The sequence below is a fragment of the Oncorhynchus nerka genome, linkage group LG5 (genome assembly GCF_034236695.1).
Source record: "Oncorhynchus nerka isolate Pitt River linkage group LG5, Oner_Uvic_2.0, whole genome shotgun sequence".
Taxonomy (NCBI): Eukaryota; Metazoa; Chordata; class Actinopteri; order Salmoniformes; family Salmonidae; genus Oncorhynchus; species Oncorhynchus nerka.
This window is the reverse complement of record NC_088400.1, coordinates 39,225,313-39,244,455: the sequence shown is the minus strand read 5'-3', so window position 1 is coordinate 39,244,455 and position 19,143 is coordinate 39,225,313. Positions and strand designations below refer to the sequence as shown.

Genomic DNA, 19,143 nt, shown 5'->3' with positions numbered 1-19,143 from the left:
AATGTCTATATCCCTTCATTTGGATTCGCTTGGAACTCTGTTTGGAACGCAGATTGATGCTGCTGTTACATAGTCATTGTGCAAGATAGTTGTGCGTGTAGTATTTTATTCCACTAGGTGGCAACCTTGGTAAGACGATTGTCAGCGGTCTCTCTCCTACACGTCAGCAGTCTGTAGGTCTATTGGAGGTGATTATTTAGTCTATCAATCCTTTGGTCCTGATTCTTCACTATATGTAGATTTACATGTTATCTCTCACACACTGACACACACTCTTGCATGTGTTCTCATGCACACAAACACACGTCGCCACACACGCAGACACGCACATGCACAGCCACCATATCGAAAAGTAGACACCTTGCCAGAGTGCATGCAAGACAAACACAATGACATAAAGGGGGAAAAAAATGAATTCTGTAGGATGCTTCTTTTTAGGTACTGTATATGTGTCTTTGAGAAGCTGTACTGTACTTCCTTCAATTCAGCTAGCAAAGTGCGTGGAACCGTTTCCTCCCAGGTCTAATGCTATACTGACATTGTATACAATAGCACATTGAGCTCTTTGTTCTTCCCCTCCTTTCTTCCTCTCCTCCCTGTGTAACTCTTGACCTTTTCACTCTGACTCCTAAGTGTTTGCGAGAGGTCCAACCTTTCCCAGACACCTCATAACTCTGTTACCAATATGAAGATCTATGGTCTTCCTGGCCTGTTTATATCAGGGCAGTCATTGTGGCTCAACAGGGGCTTGTTTCAGAACGACTTGTGGGTGTATTTCATCAGTGTCTTCACTGGGCTAGCTCAAGCGTCTCAGTGTGAATGCTGATTTTTTGGATCAGTTTTGCCTTTTAGATCATAAAGAATAAGACTACATGGACATGGGGGACTTGTCCCCAGATCAGCACTCCTACTGTGAGATGCATGTTACATACGGCTCCTGTGCTCTATCTATATGGGAACTGTCCCTGTGGAACCCGTAGCCCCAAATATCAAAGTCACAGAGCCTCAGACACAAACACCAAAACTCACCTGACCCCATTCCATCACATCCTTAGGTTATGAGTGATGTGTCCAGGCCCTGCTAAAGCCAGGGCAGTCTTAACATGTGATGTGCCCAGGCCCTGCTAAAGCCAGGGCAGTCTTAACGTGTGATGTGTCCAGGCCCTGCTAAAGCCAGGGCAGTCTTAATGTGTGATGTGTCCAGGCCCTGCTAAAGCCAGGGCAGTCTTAACGTGTGATGTGTCCAGGCCCTGCTAAAGCCAGGGCAGTCTTAACGTGTGATGTGTCCAGGACCTGCTAAAGTCAGGGCAGTCTTAATGTGTGATGTGTCCAGGCCCTGCTAAAGTCAGGGCAGTCTTAATGTGTGATGTGTCCAGGCCCTGCTAAAGTCAGGGCAGTCTTAATGTGTGATGTGTCCAGGCCCTGCTAAAGTCAGGGCAGTCTTAACGTGTGATGTGTCCAGGCCCTGCTAAAGTCAGGGCAGTCTTAATGTGTGATGTGTCCAGGCCCTGCTAAAGCCAGGGCAGTCTTAACGTGTGATGTGTCCAGGCCCTGCTAAAGCCAGGGCAGTCTTAACGTGTGATGTGTCCAGGCCCTGCTAAAGCCGGGGCGGTCTTAACGTGTGATGTGCCTAGGCCCTGCTAAAGCCAGGGCAGTCTTAACGTGTGATGTGTCCAGGCCCTGCTAAAGCCAGGGCAGTCTTAATGTGTGATGTGTCCAGGCCCTGCTAAAGCCAGGGCAGTCTTAACGTGTGATGTGTCCAGGCCCTGCTAAAGTCAGGACAGTCTTAATGTGTGATGTGTCCAGGCCCTGCTAAAGTCAGGGCAGTCTTAATGTGTGATGTGTCCAGGCCCTGCTAAAGTCAGGGCAGTCTAAACATGTGATGTGTCCAGGCCCTGCTAAAGTCAGGGCAGTCTTAATGTGTGATGTGTCCAGGCCCTGCTAAAGCCAGGGCAGTCTTAACGTGTGATGTGTCCAGGCCCTGCTAAAGCCAGGGCAGTCTTACCATGTTATGAGTGATGTGTCCAGGCCCTGCTAAAGCCAGGGCAGTCTTACCATGTTATGAGTGATGTGTCCAGGCCCTGCTAAAGCCAGGGCAGTCTTACCATGTTATGAGTGATGTGTCCAGGCCCTGCTAAAGCCAGGGCAGTCTTACCATGTTATGAGTGATGTGTCCAGGCCCTGCTAAAGCCAGGGCAGTCTTAACATGTGATGTGCCCAGGCCCTGCTAAAGCCAGGGCAGTCTTAACGTGTGATGTGTCCAGGCCCTGCTAAAGCCAGGGCAGTCTTAATGTGTGATGTGTCCAGGCCCTGCTAAAGCCAGGGCAGTCTTAACGTGTGATGTGTCCAGGCCCTGCTAAAGCCAGGGCAGTCTTAACGTGTGATGTGTCCAGGACCTGCTAAAGTCAGGGCAGTCTTAATGTGTGATGTGTCCAGGCCCTGCTAAAGTCAGGGCAGTCTTAATGTGTGATGTGTCCAGGCCCTGCTAAAGTCAGGGCAGTCTTAATGTGTGATGTGTCCAGGCCCTGCTAAAGTCAGGGCAGTCTTAACGTGTGATGTGTCCAGGCCCTGCTAAAGTCAGGGCAGTCTTAATGTGTGATGTGTCCAGGCCCTGCTAAAGCCAGGGCAGTCTTAACGTGTGATGTGTCCAGGCCCTGCTAAAGCCAGGGCAGTCTTAACGTGTGATGTGTCCAGGCCCTGCTAAAGCCGGGGCGGTCTTAACGTGTGATGTGCCTAGGCCCTGCTAAAGCCAGGGCAGTCTTAACGTGTGATGTGTCCAGGCCCTGCTAAAGCCAGGGCAGTCTTAATGTGTGATGTGTCCAGGCCCTGCTAAAGCCAGGGCAGTCTTAACGTGTGATGTGTCCAGGCCCTGCTAAAGTCAGGACAGTCTTAATGTGTGATGTGTCCAGGCCCTGCTAAAGTCAGGGCAGTCTTAATGTGTGATGTGTCCAGGCCCTGCTAAAGTCAGGGCAGTCTAAACATGTGATGTGTCCAGGCCCTGCTAAAGTCAGGGCAGTCTTAATGTGTGATGTGTCCAGGCCCTGCTAAAGCCAGGGCAGTCTTAACGTGTGATGTGTCCAGGCCCTGCTAAAGCCAGGGCAGTCTTACCATGTTATGAGTGATGTGTCCAGGCCCTGCTAAAGCCAGGGCAGTCTTACCATGTTATGAGTGATGTGTCCAGGCCCTGCTAAAGCCAGGGCAGTCTTACCATGTTATGAGTGATGTGTCCAGGCCCTGCTAAAGCCAGGGCAGTCTTACCATGTTTTGAGTTGTGTCCAGGCCCTGCTAAAGTCAGGGCAGTCTTAACGTGTTATGAGTGATGTGCCCAGGGCAGTCTTCACGTGTGATGTGTCCAGGCCCTGCTAAAGCCAGGGCAGTCTTAACGTGTTATGAGTGATGTGCCCAGGGCAGTCTTAACGTGTTATGAGTGATGTGCACAGGGCAGTCTTAACGTGTGATGTGTCCAGGCCCTGCTAAAGCCAGGGCAGTCTTAACATGTTATGAGTGATGTGCCCAGGCCCTGCTAAAGCCAGGGCAGTCTTAACGTGTTATGAGTGATGTGCCCAGAGCAGTCTTAACATGTTATGAGTGATGTGCCCAGGCCCTGCTAAAGTCAGGGCAGTCTTAACGTGTTATGAGTGATGTGCCCAGGGCAGTCTTAACGTGTTATGAGTGATGTGCCCAGGGCAGTCTTAACGTGTTATGAGTGATGTGCCCAGGGCAGTCTTAACGTGTTATGAGTGATGTGCCCAGGGCAGTCTTAACGTGTGATGTGTCCAGGTCCTGCTAAAGCCAGGGCAGTCTTAATGTGTAATGAGTGATGTGTCCAGGCCCTGCTAAAGTCAGGACAGTCTTAACGTGTTATGAGTGATGTGCCCAGGGCAGTCTTAACGTGTTATGAGTGATGTGCCCAGGGCAGTCTTAACGTGTGATGTGTCCAGGTCCTGCTAAAGCCAGGGCAGTCTTAATGTGTAATGAGTGATGTGTCCAGGCCCTGCTAAAGTCAGGACAGTCTTAACGTGTTATGAGTGATGTGCCCAGGCCCTGCTAAAGCCAGGGCAGTCTTAACGTGTGATGTGTCCAGGCCCTGCTAAAGCCAGGGCAGTCTTAACGTGTGATGTGTCCAGGCCCTGCTAAAGTCAGGGCAGTCTTAACGTGTTATGAGTGATGTGCCCAGGGCAGTCTTAACGTGTGATGTGTCCAGGTCCTGCTAAAGCCAGGGCAGTCTTAACGTGTTATGAGTGATGTGTCCAGGCCCTGCTAAAGCCAGGGCAGTCTTAACGTGTGATGTGTCCAGGCCCTGCTAAAGTCAGGGCAGTCTTAACGTGTTATGAGTGATGTGCCCAGGGCAGTCTTAACGTGTTATGAGTGATGTGCCCAGGCCCTGCTAAAGTCAGGACAGTCTTAACGTGTTATGAGTGATGTGCCCAGGGCAGTCTTAACGTGTTATGAGTGATGTGTCCAGGCCCTGCTAAAGCCAGGGCAGTCTTAACGTGTGATATGTCCAGGCCCTGCTAAAGTCAGGACAGTCTTAACGTGTTATGAGGGATGTGCCCAGGCCCTGCTAAAGCCAGGACAGTCTTAATGTGTTATGAGTGATCTACTGGAGAGTGGACTACACACTAGTCTACTGGAGAGTGGACTACACACTAGTCTACTGGAGAGTGGACTACACACTAGTCTACTGGAGAGTGGAATACATGCTAGTCTACTGCATTAAATCCCATTAGTACAGCACATCTCATGTATACAATATTAAAAAATAATAATAATAATAACATGAGCCAAGCAGCTTTGTCCTCTTTATCTAACTCCATCTCTCAAGCATCCCTCCCTCATCAGATTATTTTCTCACTCACTGTTTCACTCCCAACCTCCCCTTTGTTTCCACCTCTGTAAAACACCATATCTCTCATTCTCTGTCACACACACACACAGAGACACACACACACACACACACACACACGGTGCTTGCTGACTCCTGTGGTCTGTCCTGCTGCCATATCGGATCTCGAGCTCACAGTGGTGCTCCTGCTGGTAAAGACCAGGCCACTGAGTCTCTGTCACTCTGGATATCACCTCCAACAGTGTGAGAGAGCAGAGAGGATGGGGGGCGGGTAGAGAGCAGAGAGGAGGGGGGCGGGTAGAGAGCAGAGAGGAGGGGGCGGGTAGAGAGCAGAGAGGAGGGGGCGGGTAGAGAGCAGAGAGGGGGGGGCGGGTAGAGAGCAGAGAGGGGGGAGAGCAGAGAGCAGAGAGGAGGGGGGGCGGGTAGAGAGCAGAGAGGAGGGGGGTAGAGCGAGACAGAAGAGAGAGAGGGGGTATAGAGAGAAATGGGGAAAAGATTGAAAAGAGAGAAAAAAAATCTCTCTCACCCTAGCAGCTCAAGAGTTCAGAAAATTTCCCCTGTGACAGATCTGTCTACTCTGAGCAGAGTGTGTGTATTATTGCTTACCTCAAAGTGTGTGTTTGTGAGCATTATGTGTTTACTGCTCTCAGTGAAAGGAAAGTCCCCCAGGAGTATGGAAGGGATACGGCGTGGGAGGCAGTAGCACATTGGGAACAAATTCTCCTGGTGTCTGGTGTGTTAGTGACGCTGAATGAGGAAACACACACACAAACTCACACACTCAGACACACTTTGCCTCATCCCAAGCGGTGAAATGACAGAGCAAATTTAGACCTGCAAAAGAGTTCTAGATTCAGAGGGCGACATGGACACCTCGGCTGTCCCAGACAGGATAGACACGGCGCAGACAGAGACAGCACCACCAAGCACTGGACAGTTCCTGTCTGGCTCTCCCTCTCCCAACCGCTAGCCTATTGTGTGCAACGCGCATGTCAGTGTGCACAAATCAAACCGTCCTGCTGGGATCAAGACAACCGAACTGTAAAATGGCAAGAACAAACATGTCAATGTTGCTTTTCTTTAGATCGCTTTTTAAAGTAGTCTACACATGGAAATTCCAGTTTGAGAGAGAGAGAGAAGGCAGCGCAATTGGCACGCTTTATTGCGTAGTGTTTCCCCATCACCGTTTATCGGATTATATTCTCGTTTAAATTATTTATGGAATGGAATAAATAGATCAATTGATTACTGTACAAGCCCGGCCAGAGGAAAAAAATAGGATAAACAGACCTAAATGAAGTTAATTAATACTAGAATGGCAAAAATGCCTTTTGACGGTTAGCACTAAACAATACTAACGTAGAGGAGTTCCACCTTTTAGCCCATTCATCTATTATACTTTACTGTCTATGACCTATTCACTCCCTTCCTCTGTTTTTGCTAGCCTATAGGTTACAACTCACTCACAAGAACATGGATGGTCATATTTACTGTAAAACTATAAAAACCAGACTCTGACCTCAACACTAAGCCCCTTCTGAATCTATAAACTCTTAACGGGTCTTCACTAGTTACCACAGCCAAAGTATTTTATTCAATTTCTCTTCTTAAAATGTGATTTAAAAAAACCCTAAACCTAACCTTAGCCCTAACCTTAACTACACTGTTAACCGTATGCCTAACCTTAAATGTTGACCAAAAAGCGAATGTTCGCGTTTTCATGAATTTTGACAAGACAATTTTGAGTTTGTGGCTGTGGTAAATAGTGGAAAGCCCTCTTAGGGGAGACGACGCGAACCCTGTCGCGCGCGTCGAACAGACCAGAGGAGCAGAGAGTCACGGAAAAGGTAAGCGAGCGAAGAGGGACATCCTAACGTCAGCCACAAGTTTGGTGTAAGATTCACATGGTCATCATATCATGTTAACCGACAATTCCGGTTGTATTTTTGTTATGCGCTAAATTTATTTCATTACAGCAGACTATGATTTGACAATGTATGAGAATGTGTTTTAAGCAGCGTGCACACGCAAATGTTGTTAACTATATCTACCGCACTCACTCTCACCCTTTCCCAACCAAGTGCTCATATCCGAGTTGAGCGAGCAATTTCAATCTAGCCGCCAGTGAAGACTCGCGGGACGTCGGATTCCTGTGAACACAAGGATGCGGTGCCGCACGTTTTTTGGACCGTGTTCGATTGGGATCTATCTATGGATGGCGGTCCTTTTCAAAGGTATGGCGGGATCCAGGTCCACTTATCTCTGTTGAACGATGTTGCATGCCTGTTTGGAGTATGTGGCGTCAATGTATGCTATAACCATGGTAGGCTAGTTACTCTGGTTTGAGTTTTGGTTGGGACACTAGCTGATTAAACTCCACTCGAAGTTCATCCGAAACCTCCTTCACCGTGGAGTGGAGTTTAGTCACCTACGCGGGACACCAAAGCAGGCTAGGTCTAGTTTTTGGTTTTCCAGGTAGTTCTGGGCACATTTTTTTAAACAATTTTAAAGGAAGGAACACAGAAGGGGGAAATGTATATGAAAGGAAAGTGGCTTTTTTCTTCTTCTTCTTCTTCTTCTTCTTCTTCTTCTTCTTCTTCAATGAAACCTGTTAGCTTTGATTAAAGCAGAAATACAGTTGTGATGCGGTTTGCTTTGGGAAGAGGCTACAGTGTTGTTGCGTTATTATACTTCATAGTGTCTTTTCCTTACTTGTCACAGTGCATTCTGTTGTTAGGTACAGCAAGATTATGTCATCCATTCTAGATGGTAGGAGTTATGTACGATATAATATCATGCATGTGCAGTCCATCATTTTGGAGTTCATGTAAAATAGTTAAATGTGTGTGCGCACGTTGTGCTTATTCATAGGGATAATGTAATTCGTTATTTTTCACTGCCCCGTTCTCCCTCCCCTCCCCAGTGGTGGATTTACCATTAGGCAGAAGAGGAATAATTAATACAAATAACACTAGTAATATATATTTTGTATAATAATTTCTCTGCTCGAGTCCCCTCCCCATCAGTAGGTTGGTTCAGCAGCAGCAAAATCAGCAGGAAGCTTAAAAGTTACAAAGGAAATGCGGAGAGAGTTTTTTTTTTGCCTGGACACTGTGCCCAGGTTAATTAAGGCACATTTCCGACAAAAACGGTCCCCCCAAAAAGTAAATTAATCAAAACAGCTGAATAATAATTCATAATAGATCAATTGTTTCTTTCCATACATATATGTAGCCGGTGTGAAATGGCTAGCGAGTTAGCAGTGCACGCTAATAACTGTTCAGTCGGCGACGTCACTCGTTCTGATACCTTGAAGTAGTTGTTTACCTTGCTCTGCAAGGGCCGAGGCTGTTGTGGAGCGATGGGGAACGATGCTTCGTGGGAGGCAGTTACAGATGTGTTCCTGGTTCGAGCCCAGGTTGGGGTGAGGAGAGGGACAGAATAATTAACTCTGTTACATATATTTCATACCAATATTAATCCAAGTTTTTCTCATAATAGTAGAAACAAGTGTCCTTAATCATCCACAATGGTTCATAATAAAGGACTATTCCACACTAAAGAGTTCACCTGCATTGTTTCACGCGATGTGATTGCATACGTGACTTTCATTGACATTAAGCTGCAGCAACGAGGTGCTTTCAGGACGGGCAGAGAACAAGAAAGAAAGATAATTTCTATGTAAAAATGTTATGTCAATTAAAGCATTTCTTTAGTAAAAAGACAGGTGCTGCTGATAATACTGCCATGGTCATCGAGGCAGAGGACATGTACTGTATGTGTGGCCCATGGCATGTCATACTATTTTTGGCCAGACAGCATCAGATACATGGGCTACATATAGTAATACAGAGGGGCGCTGTTTTGCTCACTCGGATGCTTTCTCCGGTAAGACCGTTTCAGCCACTTGTGAATTGTAGGAACATTGACTGGTGCACAGTGCACTGTTCCGGATGCTGGAATTATTTTGGATGAACGTGCCAAGGTAACCTACATTTTGAAGTGATTTGTTTGACAATCATATGAACACATCATGACTGGTTGTGTTCATGACATATTTAAAGGTAATACATTTTTACAGTTAAATTACAAGTGTTTACTATAAATCCATGAAAAAAAGGTTTTGTTGGGGGGGGGGGGGGGGCTCTGCATGGGGCCTCCAAAACACAATAGCTCAGACACACCAGTAGGGTTGCTGTTCACGTAGCAAAAACTGAAGCCGTCAGCAGCTCAGCCTTGTTAAAATACTCCAAACCAGAGGGTGACAGTAGCGCTGTTTGGCAATGCGCGTCCGTGTGTCTTGCTTATGGTCTAGATTCCAACGTTAGCTAGCTAGCTGCGCTAATGTTGCTATTTTGTAGAAAGCCAGATGGCCACAGCCAGATAACTACCTAGCAAGATGATGAAGAAACAATTGAATTCACTCTCCATAATCCCATACTGTCAGTGCCAGCCCATAGCCACATGTTTGGCTATGGGCTGGCATAGCTAGCTAGCTAATGACACTGCACTAATTTGGCAGCTGTTTCATGGAAACTAGCTCATATTTAATTATAATGTCAATACTAGCTACAGTGGTTAGCTAGCTTGGAGGAAGTATTTAGTGTTGTTTGCATTGCGTCTGTGCACTTAGCTAGCTACTATCTCATAGCCGACATTGTATATAAAGTGTGGCTGGCTTATCCGTGGATGTAATGAGAAAATGTTCCTTTTTGTTGTCTCCTGTTGGCTCCCCCACGTGGAGGTTTGTGCTCTCTGATTGGCTCAAAGTCATATGGTTGGCAACTGACGAGCATTGCGATTCTACAAGTAGAAAACGGTAGGTTCGCCGCTACCAGGTCAGCACGCAGCAGGTACCATTTTTGTTTTAGCGAGAGAAGGAACGGCCTCCGACTGGGATAAGTACCTATTAGCAGTCTATCGGCAGTGAGATTCTCTGTGTGTTTCATGCATAAGGCCTTAGTCCTCCCTTGCCCTTCGCTCCCCCTTAACATCCCTGACATCTGAGTCTACCTTATGCACTGTGACGCAGCACTTCACAGGGTTTACAGAGGTTTTTGGCACAGAGGCATCTCTCCAGTGTGTTGCGTGTTACCGTCTCCACGCATTGTTTCACCGTCTCTTTGTGTGTATCAGTACACGGACACTCCCTGTCCTCACCTATCCACTCCACTCACATCACTGGCCAGGGGACCGAGGGAGGGACCGAGGGAGGGAGAGAGAAAGTGACATTTTGAGTGTGTTTAGACAGTGCTTTGGTCTCAAGCAGACTTGTCCTACCATTGTCTGATAGACAGACTGCTCTTTTTAACGGTTTGATTTATAATTGACGCAGGCTAGCTTTTTCTAGACTTTACACTCCTTACTCCCACTCGGATCGGGCACTCTTGTGCATGAGGCCATGCAATGCATACAGGCAAGTGTTAGTGATCAAATCATTTACACATGAACTTTCAGTAATGGCTGATCTATGTTAATTTACAATACATTCTGAAAGTATTCTATGAGATGCATCTGAAGAGTAAGATGAACTGTGGAGCAATGAAGAGATATTACTTTTACCATTGAAATTCTGCTTTTATTGTTTCTCTCTATACCTCCCTCTAAACCTCCCTCTAACCTCACTGGATCGATACAATATGTAGAGTTGCATGGCATCTGTCAATAAATGAATCTGTCTCTGATTCCTATGCAACACCTCACTCTTTCCCCTCTTCTCCCTTTCTTTCCCTCACCTCTTCTCCCTCTCTTTCCCTCACCTCTTCTCCCTCTCTTTCCCTCACCAGTAACTCCTGAGAGACTGTCTAGCCTCTCACTTTCTTTCATCTCTAGTTTATGTCAATTAAACCACTCCTGCCTCATCCTGTGTATTATTGATTGGGTGTATTCGTGGCTTTAATGAAGTGTTTCTTATGAGCGTAATGATGAGATCTATGTGACTTTAAAGAGGTCCAGCCAGCCTTTTGGTAAGGAATGCAGTGATGATAGACTCGCGCCCTGTCCAGGGGATGTACTTGTACCTCAAGCTGCCTCGCGCTACATAAACAGGCGCTTGTGCAAGGCTACTTACGCTGTGATTGGCATCCATAGGAGGAAGGCTTACAGTACTGCCCAGTAGCAGCATGGTAAAATACAGCAACTGCTTACATGGTATACATGTATGCTATGCGATATATTTTTCTGTTGCCTTTGAGCCAAAGAGGCTAATGAAGTTTTGGATTTACATAACCAGCCTTGTTTTCTTTAATCTGTGTAAGAGGTCAAAGTTAATGTATATGAATGCAAATACACGTGTAGCAGCTGTGATGGGTCTGTTCTACTGTGGCGTGACATTGGATTAGATTAGGATTAAAGACAAGGGACCTGAGATGGAGGCTGGGTGGGTGGGTCTGACCACAGGAGTATAGATTGTCAACCACTCACGTCATCTCAGCCCAGCCCCTATACCGTCATTACCATGCTAGTTTACCCTAGCCATACCACATACCCCTAGTTTACCCCCATCATACCCCACCCACACTCTGAGCCCAGTGATGCAGGGTGGGAGAAGGGGTTTCAACAGTAGCAACACTCACACACATGAGGTAAGGTAACTGAGGTAACTGAGCTAAACGTCTACCGCCCCGTAGCACTCACTTCCGTCATCATGAAGTGCTTTGAGAGACTAGTCAAGGACCATATCACCTCCACCCTACCTGACACCCTAGACCCACTCCAATTTGCTTACCGCCCAAATAGGTCCACAGACGATGCAATCTCAACCACACTGCACACTGCCCTAACCCACCTGGACAAGAGGAATACCTATGTGAGAATGCTGTTCATCGACTACAGCTCGGCATTCAACACCATAGTACCCTCCAAGCTCGTCATCAAGCTCGAGACCCTGGGTCTCGACCCCGCCCTGTGCAACTGGGTACTGGACTTCCTGACGGGCCGCCCCCAGGTGGTGAGGGTAGGCAACAACATCTCCTCCCCGCTGATCCTCAACACGGGGGCCCCACAAGGGTGCGTTCTGAGCCCTCTCCTGTACTCCCTGTTCACCCACGACTGCGTGGCCACGCACGCCTCCAACTCAATCATCAAGTTTGCGGACGACACAACAGTGGTAGGCTTGATTACCAACAACAACGAGACGGCCTACAGGGAGGAGGTGAGGGCCCTCGGAGTGTGGTGTCAGGAAAATAACCTCACACTCAACGTCAACAAAACTAAGGAGATGATTGTGGACTTCAGGAAACAGCAGAGGGAACACCCCCTATCCACATCGATGGAACAGTAGTGGAGAGGGTAGCAAGTTTTAAGTTCCTCGGCATACACATCACAGACAAACTGAATTGGTCCACTCACACTGACAGCGTCGTGAAGAAGGCGCAGCAGCGCCTCTTCAACCTCAGGAGGCTGAAGAAATTCGGCTTGTCACCAAAAGCACTCACAAACTTCTACAGATGCACAATCGAGAGCATCCTGGCGGGCTGTATCACCGCCTGGTACGGCAACTGCTCCGCCCTCAACCGTAAGGCTCTCCAGAGGGTAGTGAGGTCTGCACAACGCATCACCGGGGCAAACTACCTGCCCTCCAGGACACCTACACCACCCGATGTTTACAGGAAGGCCATAAAGATCATCAAGGACATCAACCACCCGAACCACTGCCTGTTCACCCCGCTATCATCCAGAAGGCGAGGTCAGTACAGGTGCATCAAAGCTGGGACCGAGAGACTGAAAAACAGCTTCTATCTCAAGGCCATCAGACTGTTAAACAGCCACCACTAACATTGAGTGGCTGCTGCCAACACACTGTCATTGACACTGACCCAACTCCAGCCACTTTAATAATGGGAATTGATGGGAAATGATGTAAATATATCACTAGCCACTTTAAACAATGCTACCTTATATAATGTTACTTACCCTACATTATTCATCTCATATGCATACGTATATACTGTACTCTAGATCATCGACTGCATCCTTATGTCACTAGCCACTTTAACTATGCCACTTTGTTTACTTTGTCTACATACTCATCTCATATGTATATACTGTACTCGATACCATCTACTGTATGCTGCTCTGTACCATCACTCATTCATATATCCTTATGTACATATTCCTTATCCCCTTACACTGTGTATAAGACAGTAGTTTTGGAATTGTTAGTTAGATTACTTGTTGGTTATCACTGCATTGTCGGAACTAGAAGCACAAGCATTTCGCTACACTCGCATTAACATCTGCTAACCATGTGTATGTGACAAATAAAATTGGATTTGATTTGATTTGAATTAAGATGAAGAGTCAGCCTTAGAAAGCCACTGATGCTTTTCAACTCCCTCGTGTGAAAATGTGTAATTTCTTGTGGCATTGTTTTTATGTTTGAACTCTCTCTACTGTCCCTCTCCACTCACCCCCCCCCTCTCCCACTCACTTCTCTCTGCCCTCCATCCCTCTGTTTACCCCCCCCCCCCCTCCCCCCTCTCTGTGGGTGGGTTTGGGTGGAAAATAGGTCAGGGAATATGCACAACTATACTTTGATGTAAGAGTGAAGACACAACATCTGTACTAGTTGTATTCCATCTGGAGCCTCCACTACCCAACAGGCAATGACTGGAAAGTAAAACACTGATTGTTTCAGTAAAACACTGAACACAATATTGAAAAATGTGCTTGAAATATTGGAACACTCTTCCTGTGGTCAAATCAATTCTATCTGTGTCACAAATGCCACCATATTGCCTTCACAAGGCCCATAGGGCTCTGGACAGAAGTAGTGCACTATATAGGGAATAGTCGGAAACATGGCTCACTCAAGAGACGCTAACAGAGTCGGTGCAGCCAGTTGGTTTCTTCACGCATCGCGCAGACAGAAACAAGCATCTTTCTGGTAAGAAGAGGGGCGGGGGGGTATGCCTTATGATTAACGAGACGTGGTGTGATCATAACAACATACAGGAACTCGAGTCCTTCTGTTCACCTGAATTAGAATTCCTCACAATCAAATGTCGACCGCATTATCTACCAAGGGAATTATCTTCGATTATAATCACAGCCGTATATATTCCCCCCCAAGCAGACACATCGATGGCCCTGAACAAACTTTATTTGACTCTATGTAAACTGGAAACCACATATCCTGAGGCAGCATTCATTGTAGCTGGGGATTTTAACAAGGATAATCTGAAAACAAGACTCCCTAAATTCTATCAGCATATCGATTGTGCTACCAGGGCTGGTAAAACCCTGGATCATTGTTATTCTAACTTCAGCGACGCATATAAGGCCCCCCGCCCTCCTTTTGGAAAAGCTGACCACGACTCCATTTTGTTGCTTCCAGCCTATAGACAGAGACTAAAAATGGAAGCTCCCGCGCTCAGGTCTGTTCAACGCTGGTCCGACCAATCTGATTCCACGCTTCAAGACTGCTTCGATCACGTGGATTGGGATATGTTCCGCATTGCGTCCAACAACAACATTGACGAATGCGCTGATTCGGTGAGCGAGTTCATTAGAAAGTGCATCGGAGATGTTATACCCACAGCAACGATTAAAACATTCCCAAACCAGAAACCGCGGATTGATAGCAGCATTCGCGTGAATCTGAAAGCGCGAACCACTGCTTTTAACCAGGGCAAGGTTACCGGAAACATGACCGAATACAAACAGTGTATCTATTCCCTCCACAAGGCAATCAAACAAGCTAAGTGTCAGTGTAAAGACAAAGTAGAGTCGCAATTCAACGGCTCAGACACAAGAGGTATCTGGCAGGGTTTACAGTCAATCATAGATTACAAAAAGAAAACCAGCCCCGTTGTGGACCAGGATGTCTTGCTCCCAGACAGACTAAATAACTTTTTTGCTCGATTTGATGACAATACAGTGCCACTGACACGGCCCGCAACCAAAACATGCGGGCTCTCCTTCACTGCAGCCGACTTGAGTAAAACATTTAAACGTGTTAACCCTCGCAAGGCTGCAGGCCCAGACGGTATCCCCAGTCACGTCCTCAGAGCATGCGCAGACCAGTTGGCTGGTGTGTTTACGGACATATTCAATCAATCCTTATCCCAGTCTGCTGTTCCAACATGCTTCAAGAGGGCCACCATTGTTCCTGTTCCCAAGAAAGCTAAGGTAACTGAGCTAAACGACTGCTGCCCCGTAGCACTCACTTCCGTCATCATGAAGTGCTTTGAGAGACTAGTCAAGAACCATATCACCTCCACCCTACCTGACACCTTAGACCCACTCCAATTTGCTTACCGTCCCAATAGGTCCACAGACGACGCAATCGCACTGCACACTGCACACTGCCCTAACCCATCTGGACAAGAGGAATACCTATGTGAGAATGCTGTTCATCAACTACAGCTCAGCATTTAACACCATAGTACCCTCCAAACTCGTCATCAAGCTCGAGACCCTGGGTCTCGACCCCGCCCTGTGCAACTGGGTACTGGACTTCCCGACGGGCCGCCCCCTGTTGGTGAGGGTAGGTAACAACATCTCCACCCCGCTGATCCTCAACACTGGGGCCCCACAAGGGTGCGTTCTGAGCCCTCTCCTGAACTCCCTGTTCACCCACGACTGCGTGGCCATGCACGCCTCCAACTCAATCATCAAGTTTGCGGACGACACTACAGTGGTAGGCTTGATTACCAACAACGACGAGATGGCCTACAGGGAGGAGGTGAGGGCCCTCGGAGTGTGGTGTCAGGAAAATAACCTCCCACTCAACGTCAACAAAACAAAGGAGATGATTGTGGACTTCAGGAAACAGCAGAGGGAGCACCCCCCTATCCACATCGACGGGACAGTAGTGGAGAGGGTAGAACGTTTTAAGTTCCTCGGCGTACACATCACAGACAAACTGATTTAGTCCACCCACACAGACAGCGTTGTGAAGAAGGCGCAGCAGCGCCTCTTCAACCTCAGGAGGCTGAATTTTTTTGGGGGCTTGTCACCAAAAGCACTCACAAACTTCTACAGATGCACAATCGAGAGCATCCTGTCGGGCTGTATCACCGCCTGGTACGGCAACTGCTCCGCCCACAACCGTAAGGCTCTCCAGAGGATAGTGAGTTCTGCACAACGCATCACCGGGGGCAAACTACCTGCCCTCCAGGACACCTACACCACCCGATGTCACAGGAAGGCCATAAAGATCATCAAGGACAACAACCACCCGAGCCACTGCCTGTTCACCCCGCTATCATCCAGAAGGCGAGGTCAGTACAGGTGCATCAAAGCAGGGACCGAGAGACTGTAAAACAGCTTCTATCTCAAGGGCATCAGATTGTTAAACAGCCACCACTAACATTGAGTGGCTGCTGCCATCATACTGACTCAGCTCCAGCCACTTTAATAATGGAAATTGATGTAAAAAATGTATCACTAGCCACTTTAAACAATGCCACTTAATATAATGGTTACATACCCTACATTACTCATCTCATATGTATATGTATATACTGTACTCTATATCATCTACTGCATCTTGCCATCTTTATGTAATACATGTATCACTTGCCACTTTAAACTATGCCACTATGTTTATATACCCTACATTACTCATCTCATATGTATATACTGTACTCTATACCATCTACTGCATCTTGCCTATGCCGTTCTGTACCATCACTCATTCATATATCTGTATGTACATATTCTTTATCCCTTTACACTTGTGTGTATAAGGTAGTAGCTGTGGAATTGTTAGGTTAGATTACTCATTGGTTATTACTGCATTGTCAGAACTAGAAGCACAAGCATTCCGCCACACTCGCACTAACATCTGCTAACCATGTGTATGTGACAAATACATTTGATTTGATTTGAATAGGGTTCCACTTTGGACACATTCTGTCTTCACAATGGGTTTTTGGGTGTATTTTAAAACACTTGTTTAGTAGTTGTAGAACAGCGCACATGTATTACTCCAAGCTGTTTAAAAACCTCATCTATCACTGTGACATTATTGCGATATGGGTCCTTTGTTTCTTCACCTTGGGATGGCTTTCTGACAGGCAGTTAAAAGGACACCCGTGAAGGTCTGGGTCGCCATTAGTTACATCCTTTTGTCTGGGTTCTTGTGTGTATGTGAGAGAGAGAGAGAGAGAAGTTCTTGTGATTTGCATACCTTACATAGCTGTGACTGTCTTCCCATCACTCTGCATTAATATTGCATGGTGTGTTTCGAGAGACAGAGCAGAGATTCTGGGGAGTGGTCTCGAAACACACCCTGTTCTGTCCCTTCCAGGGTCTAAACTCTGGCCCTATGTCCCTTACTGTTCTATTTTCTGTTCTTTTTGAGACTTTGGGTGTTTCTCAATATGCGTACGACCGTGCTCCGAGCACGCACATTGAAGTACGGCAGGGCCAGAGCATAAGTCCAAATCAAAGTATGCGAAACGGGGCACGGATGCGCACTCTGCTTGTACACATTTCGAAAAGCATGCATCGACGCAAGCCTCAACGAAAAGTATAGACAGAAATATGACGCAAACTCGTCAAAAACTACGCAAAATTGATTGAAATCAATGACGGCTAGCTCTAGTCTCAGGGAGTCTTGGTGCAGAAGGAGGAACTCTCATTCTAGGCTCCAGCCTGTGCCTTGTGTCTGGAGCTGAATGTGGGGTGCACATCTGAGCGTACCTACCCAGTAAAGAGTCTCAGATGGGGCATGATCATTGAGGAGGGAGGGATAGAGGGAGGCTGTCAGTCTTATCAGAGAGAGAGAGAGTGTGTGTGTGTGTGTGTGTTTTGGATTAGGCCGAGGCGGGGGGGTTGTCTTGTCTCAGCTTCTGTTTGCAGATGCTACCCAGAACAGAGGCCCTTTTCCTGGTTCATGTGCTTCAGGGTAAATCAGCTCACAATGAAGAACACATTAGAACACGGATAACGCTCTTTATACGTCTACTTACAAGGCGTCTACTTCCATCTACTAGATAATGCATTAGGACACTTCTTCTTTAGGCTTTCTCAGCCTACTAGTTCAGAGGCAGTTTTGTTTTAAAGCGAACAAACATTACACACTATTAGGACGGTTAAACTTTGTTATTTGTGGCGGCAGGGTAGCCTAGTGGTTAGAGCATTGGACTAGTAACCAAAAGGTTGCAAGATCGAATCCCCGAGCTGACAAGGTACAAATCTGTCATTCTGCCCCTGAACAAGACAGTTAACCCACAGTTCCTAGGCCGTCATTGAAAATAAGAATTTGTTCTTAAAACCTCTCTAGGGTATGTTGGACGCTAGCGTCCCATCCAGTGAAATTGCAGAGCGCCAAATACAGAAATGCTCATTATAAAAATTCAGAAAACAAAACATATTTTACATAGGTTTAAAGATGAACTTCTTGTTAATTCAACCACAGTGTCAGACTTATAATCCTTTTCGGCAAAAGCATACCTAGCCCAGAACATACCTAGCCCAGAACATTGCCCAGTTGACAAATTATTACAAACAGTAACCAGCCAAGCAGAAGCGTTACAAAACTCAGAAATAGAGATAAAATTAATCCCTTACCTTTGATGATCTTCATTTGGTGGCACTCAGAAGACATTCATTTACTCAATAAATGTTCCTTTTGTCCGATAAAGTTGCTTTATATCCCAAAAACGTTTTGTTCGCGCGTTTTCTTCAGTAATCCACAGGCTCAAACGCAGACAAAAAATCCAAATTGTATCCGTAAAGTTCATAGAAACATGTGAAATTATGTTTATATTCAATCCTCAGGTTGTTTTTAGCCTAAATGATCTATAATATTTCAACCGGACAATAACGTTGTAAAAAAAAAAAGGTAAACAAGAAATGCACTCTCTTGGGATTGCGCATGAAAAAGCTCTGTGACACGTAAGGGTCCACTCATTCAGACTGGTCTTACTCCCTCATTTATAAGAATACAAGCCTGAAACAATTTCTAAAGACTGGAAGGCATAGGAACTGCAAATTGAGTCCTATGTCAATGGATACTGTAATGGCATTGAATAGAAAACTACAACCCCCCCCAAAAAAACATTCCTGAATGGATTTTTCTCAGGTTTTCGCCTGCCAAATCAGTTGTGTTATACTCACAGACACTATTTTGACAGTTCTGGAAACTTTAGAATGATTTCTATCCAAATCTACCAGTAGTTATATGCATATCATATCTTCTGGGCCCGAGTAGCAGGCGGTTTAATTTGGGCATGCTTTTCATCCAAAATACCGAATGCTGCCCTACCCTAGAGAGGTTAACTGACTTGCCTAGTTAAATAAAGGTAAAATAAAATAAAAAATAAACAGAGACTCAGAGAATCAGT

General features: G+C 46.4%; 1 pseudogene; it reads left to right on the top strand.

The window, feature by feature from the left end:
* The first annotated feature begins 6,855 nt into the window (after window positions 1-6,855).
* LOC115129462 (neuronal acetylcholine receptor subunit alpha-7-like) overlaps window positions 6,856-19,143 on the top strand; it is a 98,597-nt pseudogene continuing 86,309 nt past the window's right edge.